The following is a 12883-nucleotide window of genomic DNA, read 5'->3' as shown; positions in this document are numbered from 1 at the left end:
GGTGGGAGGGATGGGGTGGCTGGCTGATAGACATTGGGGAGGGTATGTGCTATGGTGAGCACTGTGAATTGTGTAAGACTGTTGAATCACAGAACTGTACCTCTGAAACAAATAATACATTATATGTTAAAAAAAAAAAAAGAAGAAGAAGAAGATAGCAGGAGGGGAAGAATGAAGGGGGGGAATCAGAGGGGGAGACGAACCATGAGAGACTATGGACTCTGAAAAACAAACTGAGGGTTCTAGAGGGGAGGGGGGTGGGGGGATGGGTTAGCATGGTGATGGGCATTAAAGAGGGCATGTACTGCATGGAGCACTGGGCGTTATACACAAACAATGAATCATGGAACACTACATCAAAAACTAATGATATAATGTATGGTGATTAACATAACATAATAAAAATATCTATATATATATATATAAAAAAGAAGACATATAAATGGCCAACAGAGACATGAAAAAATGTTCAACATTACTCAGCATCAGGGAAATACAAATCAAAACTACAATGAGATACCACCTCACACCAATCAGAATGGCTAATATTAACAAGTCAGAAAACAGATGTTGGCGAGGATGTGGAGAAAGGGAAACCCTTTTACACTGTTGGTCCGAATGCTGGTGCAGCCACTCTGGAAAACAGTATGGGTGTTCCGGAAAAGCTGAAAACAGAGCTACCCTACGATCCAGCAATTGCACTACTGGGTATTTACCCCAAAGATACAAATGCAGTTATCCAAAGGGGCACATGCACCCTAATGTTCATAGCAGCAATGTCCACAATAGCCAAACTATGGAAAGAGACCAGATGTCCATTGACAGATGAATGGATAAAGAAGATGTGGTATATATATGTAAAATGGAATACTACTCAGCCATCAAGAAATGAAATCATGCTATTTGCAATAACATGGATAGAACTAGAGGGTATTATGCTAAGCGAAATAAGTCAATCAGAGAAAAACAATTACCATATGATCTCACTGATATGTGGAATTTAAGAAACAAAACAGAGGATCATAGAGGAAGAGAGGAAAAAATAAAACAATATGAAATCAGAGAGGTAGACAAACCATAATAAACTCTTAATCATAGGAAATAAACTGAGGGTTGCTGGAGGGGTAGAGGGATAGGGTAACTGGGTGATGGACATTAAGCAGAGCATGTTATGTAATGAGCACTGGGTATTATACAAGACTGATGAATCACTGACCTCTACCTCTGAAACCAATAATACATTATATGTTAATTAATTGAATTTAAATTAAAAAAATAAAAAACCACAAAACTGTCTAACATCAATTCCACACAGATCTCAATCAAATTATTAAGCATTCCTTTATCATTCAAATTATTCCAAGTCACATTTAATGTTAAAATTCAATTTGGCCAAATACAAAACAGACCTGAATTTTTCAGTTGTTTTTTAATCAGGCATGTACAAAACATTTGGATATGAACTTAAAGACAACTTTAAAATTTTTAGTATACAATGTAAATCGATTATAAATTAAAACCAACACAACTTATTTCTATTAGGTCTCTTTCAGAAATGAAACCTCGTCCTAGGACCAAGTCAGTCATTTTCTAATTGATAATGAAATAATACTTATTTGCTGAAATATGAAAAAGAAAAAGAAAGTACCTTAAGGAAGGTATTTTTAAAAATTTTTGCATAAAAGACTAATATACTTATCACAATAAAGACTAAGTAAAATGGAATATCATTCAAGAAAATGGAAATAATGCATGAATGTTCATTAATATTGGCTTATATAATACCTGTAATATGTTTATCAGATTCTAATTCTAGGGATAAAATCAAATCCCAACACAAGGCATTTTAGTAAACATGAAATCAGTATAGTTACTTACTGTATAAGAGAAGCTCTTTCAAAGTATTGAATGGCTTTTTCACAAAACTGGGTGTCAATGTAATAGGCTCCAAGCCACTCAATGACTTCAATGTTAGAGGGGAAATACCTGTACGACTGGAAAAAATATGGAATGTGACAATACAACATCAGTGGCAACATATAATTTACACCTCAACATTTTACCTACTGACTGGATTAATTTATCCAATGTGAAGTTTCTTAGTAAAAAAAGTATGAGCTGTCATAAGTACTTTGTAAGTTTTAAAACTACAAGAATTAGAAAACATTTGTTTGACATATTTTTAAATTACCTATCAATAGCTTTTTGATGTACTGATAGATGATCTGAGTCTAAGTAAGTAATAGAATTAAAAAAGGGATGAAAATCATGCTTCAAGGGAACAATGAATTTGTACTTTTAATTTTTTTATTAAATTAATCAAAAACTAACTTTATATTCCACAAATGCTTTATTTTATTTTAAATTATTCATTTAGAAACTAGTAAGCATTTCTAATTCTTAAAAACTAAAAGGCCTGCTGACTGTTTTATAACAATTCGTAAAAAGCTTTAAAGAAGAAGGAAAGTAAGATTACACGTACCTCATAGTAATATTGAAATGCTTGGGATTTATCTCCTTCACTATCATATAATTCTCCTAGTTTAGACAAAGCTCTAGAATCAGTTGGAACAACACTGATCAGCTGCATTAACCATTCAATAGCTTGATTGGGATCTTCCATTAATTCATATCTTGGACAATTTTAGTTAAGGATAACACAATTTTTCTAAATTCACTGATCAATAAGGAAACCTAAAAACAACATTACAGTAAAAATATTTCTTAGCCTATAGTAATGTGCTATTTAATACTGCTTACTCTGAATTTCTTCAGGGATGAGGATGAAAAATGCAGCACTGTAACACTCATGTTACATATATGCCTTGCTTTTCCTTTTGCTTCATTACTATCCACTAAGATCAACTCCCAAATTTCTAGCAGAACTAACAGTTTGCTCTTTTATTCAAAGCACTGTCCACTGTCCAAAATTTGTCCTTAATAAAAATGCCTGAAAATTATGTTCAATTATTCTACCTCTCTTAAAATGTTCAAATATTAAGGGAAGAGTTTCCATGTATTTTCCTGGAGTTTTCCCATTTAGATTATAAACCCCAAACAAGGAGTTTGTTTTTGTAGATTTTGTGCCTAGTAAATCCTCTGCATACACTCAAATAATTTATTCCCGCCAATACTTATTGACTATTTATTTTTATATTAAATGTCTCAGTGAAATGAAAATATTCCAATCCAAAGTTTTATTGAAAAAGAAGAATCTGGGTTTTTTGGGGTTTTTTTTTTAAAGATTTTATTTATATATTTGAGAGAGAAAAAGAGAGAGAGAGAGCGTGAGCAAGAGGAGGGGCAGAGAGGGAGAGGGAGAAGCAGACTCCCCGCTGAGCAAGGAGCCTAATGCAGGGCTTGATCCCAGGGCTCTGAGATCATGACCTGAGCCGAAGGCAGACACTTAACCGACTGAGCCACCCAGGCGCCCCAAGAATCTTGTTTTTAATGATGGCGAATGTGATACCATAGAGAAACGTAAAAATAAGAAAATGTATTCAAACAGCCTTAAACATATCAATTGCTTAACTAAATCCAAACTGATCATGAACTGGGCAGTATCAGATCATGATAGTGGAAATTTCAGAGAGATCAAATGGACAAAACAAAAAAGCTAAATGGAATAAACATGAAACCATCTGCTCTAAAAATAATTTTTTCATTAAAAAATGTTTTATGTACTCTAAAAAAAGTAGAGCAGGTAGTATTTAAAATTATTAATGGTATACCTTATAACATACTTTTTCCTAACATATTTCTATAAAATTTAAATCAAGATAATGCTAACTTAAAAACCTACATAAGATCTTTTTTTTTTTTTTTTTTACAGAGAGACAGAGAGAGAGCACAGATAAGCAGAGTGGCAGGCAGAGGGAGAGGGAGAAGTAGGCTCTCCACCAAGCAGGGAGCCTGAAATGGGGCTCGATCCTAGGACCCCAGGATCATAACCCAAGCCGAAGGCAGACGCCTAACCGACTGAGCCACCCAGGCACCCCTCTACATAAGATTTTAACCTTGGGGTGCCTGGGTGGCTCAGTCAGGCAATCAACTCTTGATTTCAGCTCACGTCATGATCTCAGGGTCACGGGATCGAGTCCCCTGTCGAGCTCCCCACTCAGCAGGGAGTCTGCTTCTCTCCCTCTTCCTCTGCCCACCCTCCTCTCTAAAGATAAATAAATAGAATACTTTTTTAAAAAGAGAGAGATTTTAAACTTTCCTGGGGCACCTGGGTGGCATGGTCAGTTAAGCATCTGACTCTTGGTTTCGGCTTAGGTCATGGTCTTAGGGTGGTTAAGACTGAGTCCTGTGATGGGCTCTGTGCTGAACACGGAGTCTGCTTGAGTTTCTCTCTCCCGCTCCCTATGCCCTTCCCCCCATGCATGCATGCACTCTCTCAAATAAAATCTTAAAAAAAAAAAAAAAAAAGATTTTGGGCGCCTGGGTGGCTCAGTCATTAAGCGTCTGCCTTCGGCTCAGGTCATGATCCCAGGGTCCTGGGATTGAGCCCCGCATCAGGCTCCCTGCTCAGTGGGAAGCCTACTTCTCCCTCTCCCACTCCCCCTGCCTGTGTTCCCTCTCTCGCTGTGTCTCTCTGTTAAATAGATAAAAAATCTTAAAAAAAAAAAAATTTTTTTTAACCCTTCCCAAATATTTTTGTGAAAGCTTATTATTTTTAAAATCAGGAGAGAAATTAACATGTTTTTCAAATACTGTCAAAGGCATTAAAAACATTAACAAATTTCTGCTTTTTCAACCAATGGCAAGGAAAAAAAAAACCAAAACTAAAGAAAGCCAGGAGTTGTAGGAGAAACTGACACAGGAGGAATGTTTTCTATTTCAACATTCCCCAGAGTTCTAAAGGTAATACTGGTATATATAGCCCACAGTCAATAAGTAACTACTGAGTGAATGGAATGAATGAGTGAATTGGTATAAACTATTGGCTAATTTCATAGGGTAAAGGCCTTTGAAGAGTTATACTCATTAAACCTATAGGTCAACTAAAATAAGACAAATTAACCGAACTCAATCAACAGTACTAAGCAGTAATAAACAATATTTTCCTTTTAAATAGTAAGTTACTGCTTCAAAAATACCCTACAAGACTCAGACTTAATACATTCTAAAGTATCTAATCTATAATCAATGAATAGTTTATATGTATTAAACATGTTATACTCAATTATTTCAATTATTATTTCCAAAAATTAAGAAATAATAGTTTTAACCTTTAAATAATTCCTTTTATAATGCAAATGATCTTTTAAAATCACCCAAAAAACAGACTTTTAACTATAGAAAACAAAGAGATGGCTACCAGAGGTCAGGTGGGTGGGAGGATGGCAGAAATAGGTGATGGGGATTAAGGAGGGCACTTATCATGATGAGCACTGAGTAATGTACAGAATTACTGAATCACTATGCTATGCCTCTGGAACAAATATAACATTTGTGTTATTAACACTAGTGTTAATTAAACTGGAATTAAAATTGAAAAAAAAAACAGGATCACTCAAATATTTTTATCACATATTAATCTGATAAGTTTTAAGATATTATTCTCATCAATTACCTAATTGGCTAAGGTTATTTAATGAATTAACAACTGTCCTCAAGTTTTTCACATAAGATACACATTTGCTATCTGGTAAAGAACTTGGGCACTGTTTCTCAGGATTGCGTGAAGTTTCAGGAAACAATCCAAAGCTTCATCGAGCCGGTTTAGCCTCTTATAGGTAAGGCCTTAGAAAGAAGAAAGAAAAAAGCTATAAGCATTACTACTGGTAGTAATTTTCTCAAAGTCACAGAATAAATCCTTATATATATGTAATATTCATCCAGAAGAGAAAATAAAGATGAACAGATTTTTTTTAAAGAAGAAGAGGTGGGAGAGGGGATTTCCCACTAACATTTGGCAGACACCAAAACATGCTATAATGCTTTAGTGATTGTGAAGTGTGGGAGGGGAACAGGAACAGAGAAATACATCAGCAGATTACATAGTTCAGAAACGGACTCAGTTACAGAATTTAAACTTGGTGGGGACTAAGGGACTAGTAACAAAAGGTGCCAGGACAACTGACTACACATGAAACAAAAAAACATAGATTCCTATTTTGAATATATTCAAAACTTACTTTAAAACTAAACAGAAAAACAAAGATGTAAAAGTATGAAAAGAAAATATAGGAAAATGATTTTATAATCTTGGGGAAGGGTAGGGCTTCATAAAGCAATAAGCAATAAACAAAGAAGAGCCACACATTTAAAAAAAAATTTTTTTTTTTATTTATTCATTTGAGACAGAGAGATACAGAGAGAGAGAGAGAGAGAGAGTAGGAGCAGTGGGGAGAGGCAGAGGGAGAGGGAGAAGCAGACTCCCCGCTGAGCAGGGAGCCCGATGCGGGGCTCGATCCCAGGACCTGGAGATCATGACCTGAGCCGAAGGCAGACGCTTAACGACTGAGCCACCCAGGTGCCCCGAAAAGCCACACATTTTAAAAAAGCAAAATTTGACTACATAAAAATTGAAAAAATTGTTTGACAAAAGAAATTACAAAGTTAAAAGCCAAGCAATGGACTAGGAAAAGTATTTAAAACTTATAAAGAGAATTAAGTAAATATATACCTAGGCAAGAAATCTCCTGCATTAAGGCTTTTACTGTTCACTTCCCTCTGTCGGTAATGCTCTTTTCCCAGTTACCCAAATGGTCACACCCTCCTTTTCTCCAATACGACTTTAAACTCTCCTTGACTCTGGCTAAAATGGCCAATTCCTCCCTGCCTCCTCTCCTCCCAACCCAGCCAGGTCTTCTTTTCGCCTCTGGCAGGAGATTAAAGACTCTTCTGGGGGAGGAAGGATCCAATTGGCTAACAGGCAGTTCCCCAACTACACAGATCAGACAGATGGCCCTGTGGCAGGGTGCCAGTGCATCAATTTCACTTGTGGCCTCAGAGATCCCACTTAGCTTTTAGCTGCAAACTCCTAAATGCAAGAAGACAGGCCAGGATCATCAGACATCAGAGGAGAGTTCATGACATGAAATACAGAGGACAAAACAAACAAGCAAACCAAAGAAAGCAAAACACACCTATTGCAGGGAGAAGAAAACTTCAAAAGAAACTTCATTAATAACCCAAGAGATAAGACACAGTATTGCATCAATGTGTTTGCCACACTGCAAACTCATGAACAGGAAGAAATGATACCCATGTCAGGTGACCTCTGACAGGCAGGGAAGGGAATAAGATGGTGGTACACCTCTAGGTCTTATAACATTTTGTTTAAAAACAATACCTGATGCGAATATGACAAAATGTTAAAATGTTGGTAGGGACATGAGTATTTATTTTTCTCTAAAATTTCTTTATGTTTGAAATTGATCATAATTAAAAAGGAAGAAAATGGGTTTTTTCCACCCATCAGTTTGGCATGAGTTAAATATCCAATATTAACAGGAACTTGGGAAACCAGTCTCATACACTATGGTGGCACATAAATTGGAAAAGTCTTTTTAGAGGGCAAGGGACAACATCTATCCAAATTTTGCATGTGTATAACTTTGGAATCAATTCCATTAAAAATAATCAATAATCCAAGAACCTTCTTTTCAATTTTTTTGTTACAAGGAAGTCAACTCTTCCCTCTAATGAATTGGAGCTCTTTAAGCCAATTTAAAAAAAGAAAAGAGAGAAAAAAATTGTAAAGGAGAAAACCCAAAACAGCAATTTTGCTGGTTTTACTTACCAATATTATAAAGTGCTTCAGTACAAGAAGAATCATTTCTTAGAGCCTCTTTATAGAATTCAGCTGCCTTCTCATAATCACCACTTGCAAAAACTGTATTCCCTTTATTAGTCAGAGCTGAGGGATTATATCTATCAGAGTTCACAGCTAAATCTGCATAGCTGCTGGCTTGTGCAAATTCATTTTCCTAAATGAAATACAAAATGTACACAAAATATTTGGAGTTCATCAAATACCTTTTCTGACTGTTCTGGATTACAGACATGATAAACAGATTTTCTGAGATTGCAAATATGATAAACAGAAATATTTTACATATCTTGGTCTTGATAGGCTTACTCTACAAAAGATTTTTAATCAGCAAGCTCCTTCAGCTACCCAAGTTTCTTATGACTAAGACTTCTTCACAGACTCATGGTTTGAATAACAACACTATTTACATGTAAGTGGCTCCATTCTGAATGCTCAAATTTCACATCACAATTGCAGTACTATGCTTCCCAAACCTATAGCACTGAAATAGCTATAAAGGCATCACTATCCTTTCTGCTCTTCAATCAAATTGGTTGCGTTGCCTACTAGGACTTGCATTTCTAGCAATGAATTGTCTTCTCTCTGTCTCCTCTGTCAAATGCTCCATCAGGACCTTGCCATCATTCACTTAAGCTGCATGGACCTTTCAAATTCTTAAATCGTGCAGCATTTGTGCCGTGTCAGCTTGCTTAAGCTAGGAACCAGATTTCCTAGAATCCCCTTCCCCGCATGGTTCTTGTCTATAGAGCTGGCGGAAAGGAACTTGTAGGACATGAGGAACGCAGACATGAAGCAGCAGCTTTTGCCCTCTGAAGGTCTTCCTCTGGTCATCAGTGGCAGGACTGATGCAGAAATACCTGTGGGTTCCAGCCTGTCTTCATTCACTTTGACTCCACCTCTGGCTCTTCTTCCCAACTGTGCTGTCCCTGCTGACCACAGTGACCTCGATCCCTGATGGGGTTTGGCTCTGGACCCACAGAGGAGGCAGTCGTGCAGAGGCAACTGCTTTCCACAGGCCTCTCCATGAAGGCCCCGTTTTGGGTAGTGCTGGACATGCTTGGCCACTCTGTCACTGTTCAGACCCCCTGACCCTCCTGCCCCTTCACCTCCAGAGCTCCTCCACCACTGTGTAAGTGCTAGTTCCTGTATCCCTTCTCCCGTAACACTCCCACTGACTGCTTCCCTGAGCGAGCTTTTAAAAAACTGAGATACAGTTCACATTTCTAAAAATGTACAATTCTGTGACATTTAATACATTCGCAAAAAGTTGTACCATCACCAGTATCTATTTCCATAATATTTTTATCACCCCCCCAAAAGATATCCTGTACCCATTAGCAGTCACTCCCTATTCTCCCTCCCCCTCTGGCCCCTGGCAGCCACTTATCTGCTTTCCATCTCCATGGATTTGCCTATTCTGGACATTTCATAATAAATACAATCATATAATAGATGGCTTTTTATGTCTGGCTTCCTTCACTTAGCATAATGTTTTCAAGGTTCATCCATGTTGTATTATGCATCAGCGCTTCATTCCTGTTTACAGCTGAATAATATCCCGTTATGGATAGGCCACATTTTGTTTATCCATTCATTGTTGATGGATACCTGGGTTGTGCCCACGCACTTTTGTTCATTATGAATAATGCTGTGATGAACATTCATATATTTGATATAAAAATTGGTACCTAAAAGTGGGGTGCTGCTGTCATAAAAACTAAAACATATAACCTTGTCTTTTGGGCTAGGCAGCAGGCAAAATTTAGAGAAGCATTAGAACCATATTACTGGAGGCTGGAGAGGCGGTAAGGAATTGTTAGCAGAGGCTGCATAAAGGGAAAGTCATGTTTTGCAGTCATGAAACAACTGGGAAAACTGGCATCTACACTGACTTGGAAGTTAGAAAGTGTACTTAGCAAATGTATGCATGTGGCCAAGGAGGTGTCTAGGCAGGAGGTTAAAAGTGCCAATTAACTTACTTTAACTGGGTATGATAAAGTACACAAAGAGAAAGGAGCTTAAGAGAGAAGTGTTCTGATTTTCCAATTTGAATTTAGAAAAAATAAAGAAAAACCAGGACTTGTTGGGTTGGAAAATAAAATTATTTCATATCTCGGGGCGCCTGGGTGGCTCAGTCGTTAAGCGTCTGCCTTCAGCTCAGGTCATGATCCCAGGGTCCTGGGATCGAGCCCCGCCTCGGGCTCCCTGCTCGGCTGGAAGCCTGCTTCTCCCTCTCCCACTCCCCGTGCTTGTGTTCCCTCTCTCTCTCTCTGTCAAATAAATAAATAAATAAAATCTTTAAAAAAAATTATTTCATATCTGTAGTTTCTCTTAGCAGCAAGAGTCTCAGAGTAAGAAGTAGTTGCAGGGTAGAGATCACATCAAGGGTGTGGCTGGAATACTCTTTGGAAACCTCTCAGAAAGATTTAAGGTAGTGCCTAGCAAAGCAGACCTTCTCTCTCAGGTAGAAAAAAGCTTTCAAGTATCTTTGGGGCTCTAGTCCACAAAAGCCTTGTACAATGAAGTGGAAAGGGGTCTGCCTTGAAAAGAACTGTGGATATGGCTTCTGGGGCATGTAGGCACCCCCAATAAGATTTATAGAAAACCTGCAAAGTTTTTTAAGTGAATTGTACCAGCTTAAGTGTTGCCAGCTTGGATTAAAGGGACAGACACAGTCCAAAATGAAAGAAGGCCTCTGGGTTCCCAATTTTTCTGGGCAGAAAGCAAACTAAGAAAGTTAATCAGCTGCAAGTATAGGGTATTTTTTCTGTAAAAGGAAGGTGCTCTCTGAAAGCAGAGCCAAGAGCCACAGAGCCCAAAGGTTTGGGGGTACCACTCCCAGGGATCAGAGTTGGGTCCTAACTTAGGAACATTCCCTTTTCCCACTTTAGGGGGCACTGGCCCCATGTACTTAGCTGGATTTCTGACCCATTCAGGACCAGTGACTGCTAGGTACCTCCATCTAACCCCTTTTGAACAAGAGTTCAAACTCATTACAGTTACCCCATTCTTATCGCACCACAGGATGTTAAGTCTATGGGGTAGATGGTGTGTTTTTCTGTTCCTAGACCTTTGGATCAAGAGGGCCTGCGCCTGAGAAAGCCCCATCTCTATCTAGACCTGATGCTGTGACTGGTGAGACTATGAGTGTCCTTGGAGGGGTAATCATTTTGGCCTGGTAAGCACCTGAGTGCACTGGGGTCTCCTCCTATGGACCCTATCCCATGTAAGAAGTCTGGGCTCCCCTGCCAGAGAAGGAGGAATGAGATGCTGGTCAACAGCTCAGTTGCAGACATGAGGGAAGCACTGGGACAATGCAGCCTCAGTCAAGCCTCAGAAGATGGCAGCAGGATGAGTGACCCCAGGCCAGACCAGCAGAAGGACCACCCAAATGAACCCAGCCTTTTCAGGTAAAATATGAGTAAATATATGGTTATTTTAAGCCACTATCTTTTGGGGCAGCTTATTACAGAACAATAAAAACTGATACAACTGCATACTGGAAGCCAGACTCATAATTTTGCCCCAAAACAATTATTTTCCTCAGACCTAGGTGCAACAAATTATTGATCAGCTATTGTGATGACTTTGTTCAGTTGACTAAATCTAACCATTTTTCTTCCTCTTCAAAAAATCTTCTTGCCCTGCATCGGGCTCCCTGCTCGGCGGGAAGCCTGCTTCTCATCTCCCACTCCCCCTGCTGTGTTCCTGTTCTCACTGTGTCTCTCTCTGTCAAATAAATAAATAAAATCTTTAAAAAAAAAAATCTTCTTGGTCTCCTCCCAAACATTCATCAAACTTGGTAAAGATTTGATCACTAATTAAACCATTTTCACAAAAATCACAAATGATTTTCTAAATTCAAATGCAATGCGGCAATGGAGACTGTGCTTCAGCCCCCCATACTTGTCCTTCAGAAGTGCTGAAGGACACCAGTGTCAGCTGTCAGCCCTCTCTGTGAATCACTCTAGCCCAAAGAGAAAGAGGTGCCTTGCCCAAAGTCGCACCCCCTTCCTGGTAAGCAGGCTGTACCCAATGACTGGCTGATGCAGAGGTACAAAGGCCCAGCCCCCTTACCCAAGTGGGAGGGGGTGCTAAGCAGCCATCCCAATTCAGGGGGTCCAGCAGGGTTGGCTAAGGCCTGTGTTGACTGCGTCACAGCCCAGTTTCCTTCTCCATTCAGTGCTGCTGCCAATTCTTCTCTCCGAGGTGCTGATCCAAAGAGATCTGCCCAGTAAACTTCATGCAAGCTAATCTCCAGCTCAGAGTTTGCTGTCTCATCAGCAAAAGTGGCCTTTTCTGACCCTTCATTCTTGTGTGCTACCTCTCTGATTTCAATGTTACATACTTCTTCTCAGTGCCTTCCTTTACTTCAGACATCATACTATAGTTGTTTTCATGTCTTTTTATCCTAGTCTTATTCTTGTGTCTTTAATGTATGTGAATCCCAAAGTTAGTTCTCAGTTCTGTGCTACACTCTCACACTTGGAAATACCCTCTATTGTCTTAGTCAGTTCAGGCTGCTATAGCAAAATACCACAGACTGGCTTCAACAGCAAACATTTATTTCTCATAGTTCTGGAGGCTGGGAGATCCAAGATTAGGGTGCCAGCAAATGTGGTGTTTGGTGAAAGCCACTTCCTGGTTTGCAGATGGCTTCCTTGCTGTGTCCTCACATGGCAGAGAGAGGGCTCTGGATCCTCCTTTTTTTTTTTTTTTTTAAATTTTTATTCTTATGTTAATCCCCATACATTACATCATTAGTTTTAGATGAAGTGTTCCATGATTCATTGTTTGTGCATAACACCCTGTGCTCCATGCAGAATGTGCCCTCCTCAATACCCACCACCAGGCCAACCCGTCCTCCCACCCCCCCTCCCCCCCAGAACCCTCAGTCTGTTTCTCAGAGTCCATCGTCTCTCATGGTTCGTCTACCCCTCCAATTTCCCCCACTTCATTCTTCCCCTCCCGCTACCTTCTTCTTCTTCTTCTTCTTTTTGTTTTCTTAACATATATTGCATTATTTGTTTCAGAGGTACAGATCTGTGATTCAACAGTCTCACACAATTCACAGCGCTCACCATAGCACATACTCTCCCC

At 39.0% G+C, this 12883-nt stretch overlaps 1 long non-coding RNA gene across 1 annotated transcript; it reads right to left on the bottom strand.

Annotated features, from left to right (window-relative positions):
- Positions 1 to 1928: 1928 nt before the first annotated feature.
- Positions 1929 to 8287, bottom strand: LOC145719123 (uncharacterized). The gene is made up of 4 exons (XR_014142195.1): positions 7751 to 8287; positions 5637 to 5745; positions 2483 to 2633; positions 1929 to 1994 (listed from the first exon to the last, which is right to left on the bottom strand). It is a non-coding gene; the product is annotated as an uncharacterized LOC145719123 (long non-coding RNA).
- Positions 8288 to 12883: the final 4596 nt, after the last annotated feature.

Source organism: Leptonychotes weddellii, unplaced genomic scaffold (assembly GCF_054177405.1).
Source record: "Leptonychotes weddellii isolate Sample4059 unplaced genomic scaffold, ASM5417740v2 HiC_scaffold_3093, whole genome shotgun sequence".
Lineage (NCBI taxonomy): Eukaryota > Metazoa > Chordata > Mammalia > Carnivora > Phocidae > Leptonychotes > Leptonychotes weddellii.
This window is presented reverse-complemented; position numbering and strand designations above follow the sequence as displayed.